This window comes from Lethenteron reissneri, chromosome 61 (genome assembly GCF_015708825.2).
Source record: "Lethenteron reissneri isolate LAM-NWPU_2019-01 chromosome 61, ASM1570882v1, whole genome shotgun sequence".
Lineage (NCBI taxonomy): Eukaryota > Metazoa > Chordata > Hyperoartia > Petromyzontiformes > Petromyzontidae > Lethenteron > Lethenteron reissneri.
In genome coordinates this window covers 5,321,255-5,335,131 of record NC_083839.1, presented here as the reverse complement: position 1 = coordinate 5,335,131, position 13,877 = coordinate 5,321,255, and positions in this window count along the sequence as shown.

The following is a 13,877-nucleotide window of genomic DNA, read 5'->3' as shown; positions in this document are numbered from 1 at the left end:
GTACTAGTTACTAGTACAACACACCGGTTAGTGCTGTGCTAGTTACTAGTAGAGCACACCGGTTAGTGCTGTACTAGTTACTAGTACAACACACCGGTTAGTGCTGTGCTAGTTACTAGTACAACACACCGGTTAGTGCTGTGCTAGTTACTAGTACAACACACCGGTTAGTGCTGTACTAGTTACTAGTACAACACACCGGTTGGTGCTGTACTAGTTACTAATACAGCACACCGGTTAGTGCTGTGCTAGTTACTAGTACAACACACCGGTTAGTGCTATGCTAGTTACTAGTACAACACACCGGTTAGTGCTGTACTAGTTACTAGTACAACACACCGGTTAGTGCTGTACTAGTTACTAGTACAACACACCGGTTAGTGCTGTGCTAGTGACTAGTACAGCACACCGGTTAGTGCTGTACTAGTTACTAGTACAACACACCGGTTAGTGCTGTGCTAGTGACTAGTACAGCACACCGGTTGGTGCTGTACTAGTTACTAGTACAACACACCGGTTAGTGCTGTGCTAGTGACTAGTACAGCACACCGGTTAGTGCTGTACTAGTTACTAGTACAACACACCGGTTAGTGCTGTGCTAGTGACTAGTACAGCACACCGGTTAGTGCTGTACTAGTTACTAGTACAACACACCGGTTAGTGCTGTGCTAGTGACTAGTACAGCACACCGGTTAGTGCTGTACTAGTTACTAGTACAACACACCGGTTAGTGCTGTACTAGTTACTAGTACAACACACCGGTTAGTGCTGTGCTAGTGACTAGTACAGCACACCGGTTAGTGCTGTACTAGTTACTAGTACAACACACCGGTTAGTGCTGTACTAGTTACTAGTACAACACACCGGTTAGTGCTGTGCTAGTGACTAGTACAGCACACCGGTTAGTGCTGTACTAGTTACTAGTACAGCACACCGTTTAGTGCTGTACTAGTTACTAGTACAACATACCGGTTGGTGCTGTACTAGTTACTAGTACAGCACACCGTTTAGTGCTGTACTAGTTACTAGTACAGCACACCGGTTAGTGCTGTACTAGTTACTAGTACAGCACACCGGTTAGTGCTGTACTAGTTACTAGTACAACACACCGGTTAGTGCTGTACTAGTTACTAGTACAGCACACCGGTTAGTGCTGTGCTAGTTACTAGTACAGCACACCGGTTAGTGCTGTACTAGTTACTAGTACAACACACCGGTTAGTGCTGTGCTAGTTACTAGTACAAAAACACCGGTTAGTGCTGTGCTAGTGACTAGTACAGCACACCGGTTAGTGCTGTACTAGTTACTAGTACAGCACACCGGTTAGTGCTGTACTAGTTACTAGTACAACACACCGGTTGGTGCTGTACTAGTTACTAGTACAGCACACCGGTTAGTGCTGTACTAGTTACTAGTACAGCACACCGGTTAGTGCTGTGCTAGTTACTAGTACAGCACACCGGTTAGTGCTGTACTAGTTACTAGTACAACACACCGGTTGGTGCTGTGCTAGTTACTAGTACAGCACACCGGTTAGTGTTGTACTAGTTACTAGTACAACACACCGGTTAGTGCTGTACTAGTTACTAGTAAAACACACCGGTTAGTGCTGTACTAGTTACTAGTACAGCACACCGGTTAGTGCTGTGCTAGTTACTAGTACAGCACACCGGTTAGTGCTGTACTAGTTACTAGTACAACACACCGGTTGGTGCTGTGCTAGTTACTAGTACAGCACACCGGTTAGTGCTGTACTAGTTACTAGTACAACACACCGGTTGGTGCTGTACTAGTTACTAGTACAACACACCGGTTAGTGCTGTACTAGTTACTAGTACAACACACCGGTTGGTGCTGTACTAGTTACTAATACAGCACACCGGTTAGTGCTGTACTAGTTACTAGTACAACACACCGGTTGGTGCTGTACTAGTTACTAGTACAACACACCGGTTAGTGCTGTGCTAGTTACTAGTACAGCACACCGGTTAGTGCTGTACTAGTTACTAGTACAACACACCGGTTAGTGCTGTGCTAGTTACTAGTACAGCACACCGGTTAGTGCTGTACTAGTTACTAGTACAACACACCGGTTAGTGCTGTGCTAGTTACTAGTACAACACACCGGTTAGTGCTGTACTAGTTACTAGTACAGCACACCGGTTAGTGCTGTGCTAGTTACTAGTACAGCACACCGGTTAGTGCTGTGCTAGTTACTAGTACAACACACCGGTTAGTGCTGTACTAGTTACTAGTACAGCACACCGGTTAGTGCTGTACTAGTTACTAGTACAGCACACCGGTTAGTGCTGTGCTAGTTACTAGTACAGCACACCGGTTAGTGCTGTACTAGTTACTAGTACAACACACCGGTTAGTGCTGTACTAGTTACTAGTACAACACACCGGTTAGTGCTGTACTAGTTACTAGTACAACACACCGGTTAGTGCTGTACTAGTTACTAGTACAGCACACCGGTTAGTGCTGTGCTAGTTACTAGTACAGCACACCGGTTAGTGCTGTACTAGTTACTAGTACAACACACCGGTTAGTGCTGTACTAGTTACTAGTACAACACACCGGTTAGTGCTGTACTAGTTACTAGTACAACACACCGGTTAGTGCTGTGCTAGTTACTAGTACAACACACCGGTTAGTGCTGTACTAGTTACTAGTACAGCACACCGGTTAGTGCTGTGCTAGTGACTAGTACAGCACACCGGTTAGTGCTGTACTAGTTACTAGTACAACACACCGGTTAGTGCTGTACTAGTTACTAGTACAACACACCGGTTGGTGCTGTACTAGTTACTAATACAGCACACCGGTTAGTGCTGTGCTAGTTACTAGTACAACACACCGGTTGGTGCTGTACTAGTTACTAGTACAGCACACCGGTTAGTGCTGTGCTAGTTACTAGTACAACACACCGGTTAGTGCTGTGCTAGTTACTAATACAGCACACCGGTTAGTGCTGTGCTAGTTACTAGTACAACACACCGGTTGGTGCTGTACTAGTTACTAGTACAGCACACCGGTTAGTGCTGTGCTAGTTACTAGTACAACACACCGGTTAGTGCTGTACTAGTTACTAGTACAACACACTGGTTAGTGCTGTGCTAGTTACTAGTACAGCACACCGGTTAGTGCTGTACTAGTTACTAGTACGGCACACCGGTTAGTGCTGTACTAGTCACTAGTACAACACACCGGTTAGTGCTGTGCTAGTTACTAGTACAGCACACCGGCTAGTGCTGTGCTAGTTACTAGTACAGCACACCGGTTAGTGCTGTACTAGTTACTAGTACAGCACACCGGTTAGTGCTGTACTAGTTACTAGTACAACACACCGGTTAGTGCTGTGCTAGTTACTAGTACAGCACACCGGTTAGTGCTGTGCTAGTTACTAGTACAGCACACCGGTTAGTGCTGTGCTAGTTACTAATACAGCACACCGGTTAGTGCTGTACTAGTTACTAGTACAACACACCGGTTAGTGCTGTACTAGTTACTAGTACAGCACACCGGTTAGTGCTGTACTAGTTACTAGTACAACACACCGGTTAGTGCTGTACTAGTTACTAGTACAACACACCGGTTAGTGCTGTACTAGTTACTAGTACAGCACACCGGTTAGTGCTGTGCTAGTTACTAGTACAACACACCGGTTAGTGCTGTACTAGTTACTAGTACAACACACCGGTTAGTGCTGTACTAGTTACTAGTACAGCACACCGGTTAGTGCTGTACTAGTTACTAGTACAGCACACCGGTTAGTGCTGTACTAGTTACTAGTACAACACACCGGTTAGTGCTGTACTAGTTACTAGTACAGCACACCGGTTAGTGTTGTGCTAGTTACTAGTACAGCACACCGGTTAGTGCTGTACTAGTTACTAGTACAACACCACCGGTTAGTGCTGTACTAGTTACTAGTACAGCACACCGGATAGTGCTGTGCTAGTTACTAGTACAACACACCGGTTAGTGCTGTGCTAGTTACTAGTACAGCACACCGGTTAGTGTTGTACTAGTTACTAGTACAGCACACCGGTTAGTGCTGTACTAGTTACTAGTACAACACACCGGTTAGTGCTGTACTAGTCACTAGTACAACACACCGGTTAGTGCTGTGCTAGTTACTAGTACAGCACACCGGTTAGTGCTGTACTAGTTACTAGTACAACACACCGGTTAGTGCTGTGCTAGTTACTAGTACAACACACCGGTTAGTGCTGTACTAGTTACTAGTACAACACACCGGTTAGTGCTGTGCTAGTCACTAGTACAGCACACCGGTTAGTGCTGTGCTAGTTACTAGTACAGCACACCGGTTAGTGCTGTACTAGTTACTAGTACAACACACCGGTTAGTGCTGTGCTAGTTACTAGTACAGCACACCGGTTAGTGCTGTACTAGTTACTAGTACAACACACCGGTTAGTGCTGTACTAGTTACTAGTACAGCACACCGGTTAGTGCTGTGCTAGTCACTAGTACAACACACCGGTTAGTGCTGTACTAGTTACTAGTACAACACACCGGTTAGTGCTGTACTAGTTACTAGTACAACACACCGGTTAGTGCTGTGCTAGTTACTAGTACAGCACACCGGTTAGTGCTGTACTAGTTACTAGTACAACACACCGGTTAGTGTTGTGCTAGTTACTAGTACAACACACCGGTTAGTGCTGTACTAGTCACTAGTACAACACACCGGTTAGTGCTGTGCTAGTTACTAGTACAGCACACCGGTTAGTGCTGTACTAGTTACTAGTACAACACACCGGTTAGTGCTGTGCTAGTTACTAGTACAACACACCGGTTAGTGCTGTACTAGTTACTAGTACAACACACCGGTTAGTGCTGTGCTAGTCACTAGTACAGCACACCGGTTAGTGCTGTGCTAGTTACTAGTACAGCACACCGATTAGTGCTGTACTAGTTACTAGTACAACACACCGGTTAGTGCTGTGCTAGTTACTAGTACAGCACACCGGTTAGTGCTGTGCTAGTCACTAGTACAACACACCGGTTAGTGCTGTACTAGTTACTAGTACAACACACCGGTTAGTGCTGTACTAGTTACTAGTACAACACACCGGTTAGTGCTGTGCTAGTTACTAGTACAACACACCGGTTAGTGCTGTACTAGTTACTAGTACAACACACCGGTTAGTGCTGTACTAGTTACTAGTACAACACACCGGTTAGTGCTGTACTAGTTACTAGTACAACACACCGGTTAGTGCTGTACTAGTTACTAGTACAACACACCGGTTAGTGCTGTACTAGTTACTAGTACAGCACACCGGTTAGTGCTGTGCTAGTTACTAGTACAACACACCGGTTAGTGCTGTGCTAGTTACTAGTACAGCACACCGGTTAGTGCTGTACTAGTTACTAGTACAGCACACCGGTTAGTGCTGTACTAGTTACTAGTACAGCACACCGGTTAGTGCTGTACTAGTTACTAGTACAACACACCGGCTAGTGCTGTACTAGTTACTAGTACAACACACCGGTTAGTGCTGTACTAGTTACTAGTACAGCACACCGGTTAGTGCTGTACTAGTTACTAGTACAACACACCGGTTAGTGCTGTACTAGTTACTAGTACAACACACCGGTTAGTGCTGTACTAGTTACTAGTACAGCACACCGGTTAGTGCTGTGCTAGTTACTAGTACAACACACCGGTTAGTGCTGTACTAGTTACTAGTACAACACACCGGTTAGTGCTGTACTAGTTACTAGTACAGCACACCGGTTAGTGCTGTACTAGTTACTAGTACAGCACACCGGTTAGTGCTGTACTAGTTACTAGTACAACACACCGGTTAGTGCTGTACTAGTTACTAGTACAGCACACCGGTTAGTGTTGTGCTAGTTACTAGTACAGCACACCGGTTAGTGCTGTACTAGTTACTAGTACAACACACCGGTTAGTGCTGTACTAGTTACTAGTACAACACACCGGATAGTGCTGTGCTAGTTACTAGTACAACACACCGGTTAGTGCTGTGCTAGTTACTAGTACAGCACACCGGTTAGTGTTGTACTAGTTACTAGTACAGCACACCGGTTAGTGCTGTACTAGTTACTAGTACAACACACCGGTTAGTGCTGTACTAGTCACTAGTACAACACACCGGTTAGTGCTGTGCTAGTTACTAGTACAGCACACCGGTTAGTGCTGTACTAGTTACTAGTACAACACACCGGTTAGTGCTGTGCTAGTTACTAGTACAACACACCGGTTAGTGCTGTACTAGTTACTAGTACAACACACCGGTTAGTGCTGTGCTAGTCACTAGTACAGCACACCGGTTAGTGCTGTGCTAGTTACTAGTACAGCACACCGGTTAGTGCTGTACTAGTTACTAGTACAACACACCGGTTAGTGCTGTGCTAGTTACTAGTACAGCACACCGGTTAGTGCTGTACTAGTTACTAGTACAACACACCGGTTAGTGCTGTACTAGTTACTAGTACAGCACACCGGTTAGTGCTGTGCTAGTCACTAGTACAACACACCGGTTAGTGCTGTACTAGTTACTAGTACAACACACCGGTTAGTGCTGTACTAGTTACTAGTACAACACACCGGTTAGTGCTGTGCTAGTTACTAGTACAGCACACCGGTTAGTGCTGTACTAGTTACTAGTACAACACACCGGTTAGTGTTGTGCTAGTTACTAGTACAACACACCGGTTAGTGCTGTACTAGTCACTAGTACAACACACCGGTTAGTGCTGTGCTAGTTACTAGTACAGCACACCGGTTAGTGCTGTACTAGTTACTAGTACAACACACCGGTTAGTGCTGTGCTAGTTACTAGTACAACACACCGGTTAGTGCTGTACTAGTTACTAGTACAACACACCGGTTAGTGCTGTGCTAGTCACTAGTACAGCACACCGGTTAGTGCTGTGCTAGTTACTAGTACAGCACACCGATTAGTGCTGTACTAGTTACTAGTACAACACACCGGTTAGTGCTGTGCTAGTTACTAGTACAGCACACCGGTTAGTGCTGTGCTAGTCACTAGTACAACACACCGGTTAGTGCTGTACTAGTTACTAGTACAACACACCGGTTAGTGCTGTACTAGTTACTAGTACAACACACCGGTTAGTGCTGTGCTAGTTACTAGTACAACACACCGGTTAGTGCTGTACTAGTTACTAGTACAACACACCGGTTAGTGCTGTACTAGTTACTAGTACAACACACCGGTTAGTGCTGTACTAGTTACTAGTACAACACACCGGTTAGTGCTGTACTAGTTACTAGTACAACACACCGGTTAGTGCTGTACTAGTTACTAGTACAGCACACCGGTTAGTGCTGTACTAGTTACTAGTACAGCACACCGGTTAGTGCTGTACTAGTTACTAGTACAGCACACCGGTTAGTGCTGTACTAGTTACTAGTACAACACACCGGCTAGTGCTGTACTAGTTACTAGTACAGCACACCGGTTAGTGCTGTACTAGTCACTAGTACAACACACCGGCTAGTGCTGTACTAGTCACTAGTACAACACACCGGCTAGTGCTGTGCTAGTTACTAGTACAACACACCGGCTAGTGCTGTGCTAGTTACTAGTACAACACACCGGCTAGTGCTGTGCTAGTTACTAGTACAACACACCGGTTAGTGCTGTACTAGTTACTAGTACAACACACCGGCTAGTGCTGTGCTAGTTACTAGTACAACACACCGGTTAGTGCTGTGCTAGTTACTAGTACAACACACCGGTTAGTGCTGTACTAGTTACTAGTACAGCACACCGGTTAGTGTTGTGCTAGTTACTAGTACAACACACCGGTTAGTGCTGTACTAGTTACTAGTACAGCACACCGGTTAGTGTTGTGCTAGTTACTAGTACAACACACCGGTTAGTGCTGTGCTAGTCACTAGTACAGCACACCGGTTAGTGTTGTGCTAGTTACTAGTACAACACACCGGTTAGTGCTGTACTAGTCACTAGTACAGCACACCGGTTAGTGCTGTGCTAGTTACTAGTACAGCACACCGGTTAGTGCTGTACTAGTTACTAGTACAACACACCGGTTAGTGCTGTGCTAGTTACTAGTACAACACACCGGTTAGTGCTGTACTAGTTACTAGTACAACACACCGGTTAGTGCTGTACTAGTTACTAGTACAGCACACCGGTTAGTGCTGTACTAGTTACTAGTACAACACGCCGGTTAGTGCTGTGCTAGTTACTAGTACAGCACACCGATTAGTGCTGTGCTAGTTACTAGTACAACACACCGATTAGTGCTGTGCTAGTTACTAGTACAACACACCGGTTAGTGCTGTGCTAGTTACTAGTACAACACACCGGTTAGTGCTGTGCTAGTTACTAGTACAACACACTGGTTAGTGCTGTGCTAGTTACTAGTACAACACACCGGTTAGTGCTGTGCTAGTTACTAGTACAGCACACCGGTTAGTGCTGTGCTAGTTACTAGTACAGCACACCGGTTAGTGCTGTGCTAGTTACTAGTACAACACACCGGTTAGTGCTGTGCTAGTTACTAGTACAGCACACCGGTTAGTGCTGTGCTAGTTACTAGTACAGCACACCGGTTAGTGCTGTGCTAGTTACTAGTACAGCACACCGGTTAGTGCTGTGCTAGTTACTAGTACAACACACCAGTTAGTGCTGTACTAGTTACTAGTACAACACACCGGTTAGTGCTGTGCTAGTTACTAGTACAGCACACCGGTTATTGCTGTACTAGTTACTAGTACAACACACCGGTTAGTGCTGTGCTAGTTACTAGTACAACACACCGGTTAGTGCTGTGCTAGTTACTAGTACAGCACACCGGTTAGTGCTGTGCTAGTTACTAGTACAACACACCGGTTAGTGCTGTACTAGTTACTAGTACAACACACCGGTTAGTGCTGTACTAGTTACTAGTACAGCACACCGGTTAGTGCTGTGCTAGTTACTAGTACAACACACCGGTTAGTGCTGTACTAGTTACTAGTACAACACACCGGTTAGTGCTGTGCTAGTTACTAGTACAGCACACCGGTTAGTGCTGTACTAGTTACTAGTACAACACACCGGTTAGTGCTGTACTAGTTACTAGTACAGCACACCGGTTAGTGCTGTGCTAGTTACTAGTACAACACACCGGTTAGTGCTGTACTAGTTACTAGTACAACACACCGGTTAGTGCTGTGCTAGTTACTAGTACAACACACCGGTTAGTGCTGTACTAGTTACTAGTTCAGCACACCGGTTAGTGCTGTACTAGTTACTAGTACAACACACCGGTTAGTGCTGTGCTAGTTACTAGTACAACACACCGGTTAGTGCTGTACTAGTTACTAGTACAACACACCGGTTAGTGCTGTGCTAGTTACTAGTACAGCACACCGGTTAGTGCCGTACTAGTTACTAGTACAACACACCGGTTAGTGCCGTGCTAGTTACTAGTACAACACACCGGTTAGTGCTGTACTAGTTACTAGTACAACACACCGGTTAGTGCTGTACTAGTTACTAGTACAGCACACCGGTTAGTGCTGTACTAGTTACTAGTACAACACACCGGTTAGTGCTGTGCTAGTTACTAGTATAGCACACCGGTAAGTGCTGTACTAGTGACGAATTGGCACGTTCTGTTTACGTGACGAACCTCACTAGTTGGCTTGTCGGGTGGTGACGGGTTTAACGACACATTTATATATATTTACGCGATCTACCCCCAAAAACCTGTGTGTATGTACCCCTGTGTGTATGTATCTGTATGTATGTACCCCTGTGTGTACGTATCTATCTGTATGTACCCGTGTGTGTATGTATCTTAATGTACCCCGGTGTATGTATCTATCTGTATGTATCTGTATGTATGTATGTGTAGTGATGTTACAATGGATTGCTACGGCGCGTAGCACCAAGTGCCGTTGAAACAGGCACAGAGGCTGACACACCGTGCAGTACCACTCAGTGGGCCACTGGGGGCCTGATGAGTCCTACCGACAGAGGAGGGGATTGCCGCCCCCACCACCGCCGCAGGGAGTCACCACAGAGCGGACCACTGGGAGAATGTGGTGGGGGGCGGCTGGTGGTAGGGACAATGTGAGGATGAGTCACCCCGGGACCGGGTTAAGCACGTGATGGGCCGGGGTGAGTAATGTGGGCCAAAGGTGAACGAGGGGGCACGGGGGGGAGTAGCTGAGAACGTCTGGAGCGTTCCCGAAAGAGGCGCGGTTAAGGGCGGAGCCAGAGAGGGAACAGGTGCGGTGTAGCCTGGAACCGTCGGGAATATTCTGGACGTAGGGCGCGGCCGAGGGTGGAGCCAGGCCGCGCCGAGAGAGATAAAAGGGAAGCCCCGATCACAGATCCGGGCTGTCTGCAGGTGAAGTGGAACCCAAGTGCTACATCGACGTCTCCGACATCATGGGTCAGGCAGCCCGTTGGCTGCTCTGATCCGATTCTAGTTGTCCCGTATGCAAGAGAAATCGGGGTGTTGTGGTCCTATGCGTGACAAGAGTGAGAATAGGTGTATTTAGTCCCGTGTGTAACGGTGTGAAGAATAAACGTTGTTGCCTCCGAAATAGTGTCTCTGAATGACTCACTACATTTGGTGTCAGAAGTGTTAACAATTAACTTTACAATAACTAGTTAGGAAAGAATAGTAAAATATGTCAAGGTCGAGATTGTCACTCACCGTGGTGTCGACGTGCGATGACGAGGCCTTAGCGGATTTTTACGCAATTCCCCCATTGGAGAGGACAACGTTGACGATGGCGTGTGCACAGATGGCATCTTTTCTTGACCCGCCGTCCCACGTGTGACAGAAGTTTGCTGCACGGAGACGGGAGGAGGCCAAGACGCCCCTCGCGTTCTGTAGCGCACCAACGTCGCCGGGCCAAGCGGCGTACCCTCAAATGGACCAGGCAGGGTTGGACTCTCTGATTCTGGAGCAACTGTTGGCATTGGCACCAGACATGGGCGTTTTTTTGCCCGCCACAGGGTAGCGCACTGTATCCAGGCTTACTGTAATTTGCGGCGGCGAGTCGGATTGGCCACGTGCGCTGGACCGCCGGGAGACATCGAAAAACTAGAGGAAAAGGAGCCCCTCCAGTTTGCGCATCGCTTGTGGGGAGTCAGCGGGCGAGGACCTACGTGGGATGGCGGCAGGTGCAGAGACTGCAGGGGAAGGTGGTCTCTTCCTCGTGGAAGATGCCCACCACCTGCTTCAAGTGTGGCCTGCCCGGCCACATCTCCAAGGGATGCCGTGCCGAGCCAGGACAGCTCGTCATGCCTCCATCGTTCTCCACCCCGCCGACCTCCGCTCCTTCAAGCCCAAAGGCGAGTCGAAGTGCATCACACACCTGGCCTACACAGTCACCTCAGGCATCTCCATCACAGACCATGTCGGGTTCGTGCATCGCTGGTTTTTATCGTGTCGCGGCGCGTGAGATGCGTAATTTTGAGGGTCTTGGATGGCCGCGGCATCCGGGTCAGTGGATGGCGTTGGCACGTAGGGTCGTAGCGGCGGCAGCGGGATCGTCAGCCATTGTAGGGACGGTGCAGGGTGTAGAGGTCCGGGTGTTGATAGATACTGGTGCATCCACCGCCCTAATTCTGGAACAAATTTACAGGCCATTGCCGCAAACACGTTCCTTCGGAGTGGGCAGGTAGGAACTTGATTGGACAGCGCATTCGTGCGACCCGTGTCACGCGGCGCAAGCTGCGTGGGGCGGCATGTCACGTGGTGCTGAGCCCGCCCGAAGCGCTCTATGAAATACAAATCGAGGGCGTGGCTATGCACGACAGACAGACAAATAATCCCTGGTGGGCAGTGTGGAACTGTTGTTCCTACCTGTAAAATCGATTTGTTTGGAACCTGTAGGAAGTACTTGTGTCGCCGTTAATGGCGGGAGTTTGGGCATTGTGGGTCAGATAATTGCAGCGGTTCGGATCGGAGATATTGAGATGACAGGACCAGTGCTGGTCTCAAAGTCACTGGCTGTACCTGGTCTATTGGGGACCGACTTTTTGAAGAAGATGCCCCGTAGAATACTGGTGGGCCAGGGTTGTGTTGAACTGCCGTCGGGGAGTCGGTTGGCGTTCTTGTCGGCCCCGACTCGATTGAGTGCGGCGCATGAGAAATTATGGCGGGGGGGATTTTCCTGACTCCCTCGAACAGGGCAGATAAGGGTCTCATGCTGGTGGGAGCCCAGGCGATTGTGAGGGGGGGGATCAGGAACTTTCCCTCCAGGTTTTGAATGCTGGATTGCATACCCCGGTTGTGCAGGCGGGTACAGTTTTGGCTCACGCGACGGCTGCGTGTCGTGAAGAGACCAGCGAAGTAGCCGCTCATGTTGAGGTTTCAGTGGAGCGCGGAGCGACAGTGGACGAGTCGTGGATGGATGTGTTGTGCGCCGAGAACCGGGATTTGATGAGTGAGCAGATGGGCTAGTTATGAGCCTTGATCCGGGAGTCCCCTGACGTTTTAGGCAAAGGTAGATTTGATATGTGAAGCACGTCTTTGATGCAGCATCATATTGATAATACCGCTCCCATCCGACAAAATTCGTTTGGGTTTAGCCCAAAACAAAAGGACTTCGTGCGGCAGGCGGTCGACGAGATGTCGGCCGCCGACATTATTTCTCCGTCCACCAGTCCGTGGGGGGCGCCCATCGTCCTGGTTAAGACGATGGGCCGGGGTGAGCAACGTGGGCCACAGGTGAACGAGGAGGCACGGGGGGAGTAGCTGAGAATGTCTGGAGAGTTCCTGAAAGAGCCAAAGAGGGAACAGGTGCGGCGTAGCATGGAACCGTCGGGAATATTCTGGACGCAGGGCGCGGCCGAGGGTGGAGCCAGGCCACGCCGCGAGAGATAAAAGGGAAGCCCCGATCACAGATCCGGGCTGTCTGCAGGTGAAGTGGAACCCAAGTGCTACGTCTTCGTCTCCGACATCGTGGGTCAGGCAGCACGTTGGCTGCTCTGACCCGATTCTAGTTATCCCGTATGCAAGACAAATCGGTGTGTTGTGGTCCTATGCGTAACAAGAGCGAGAATAGGTGTATTTAGTCCCGTGTGTAACGGTGTTGCGTAAAGTGTAGAAATAAACGCTGTTGACTCCTAAATAGTGTCTCTGAATGACTCACTACATTTGTATCTGTATGTACCCCCTGTGTGAGTGTATTTGTATGCACTCGTATGTATGTGTCTATCTGTATATCTGTATGTAGCCCAGTGTGTATGTGTCAGTGTGTATGTGCCTGTATGTACCCCAGTGTGTATGTGTCAGTGTGTATGTGTCTGTATGTACCCAGTGTGTATGTGTCAGTGTGTATGTGTCTGTATGTATGTGTCTGTATGTATGTGTCTGTATGTACCCCAGTGTGTATGTGTCTGTGTGTATGTGTCTGGATGTATGTGTCTGTATGTACCCCAGTGTGTATGTGTCAGTGTGTATGTGTCTGTATGTATGTGTCTGTATGTACCCCAGTGTGTATGTGTCTGTGTGTATGTGTCTGGATGTATGTGTCTGTATGTACACCAGTGTGTATGTGTCTGTGTGTATGTGTCTGTATGTATGTGTCTGTATGTATGTGTCTGTATGTACCCCAGTGTGTATGTGTCTGTGTGTATGTGTCTGTATGTATGTGTCTGTATGTACCACTGTGTGTATGTGTCTGTACGTGTGTAGCTTGCAACAACCCGACACCACACGTTTGGACCACCACAGCAGCCTGCCCAGGCTGAGGCTGGACAGCTGCTGCTGCAGGAATAGCACGCGGCACGCGCAGCCTGCACAAAGACAAAGGTCCCCCGTGTAGCCTCAACAGACTGTTGGGGCAAGTGCCGGTTTAGCGAGCAGCACCTATGA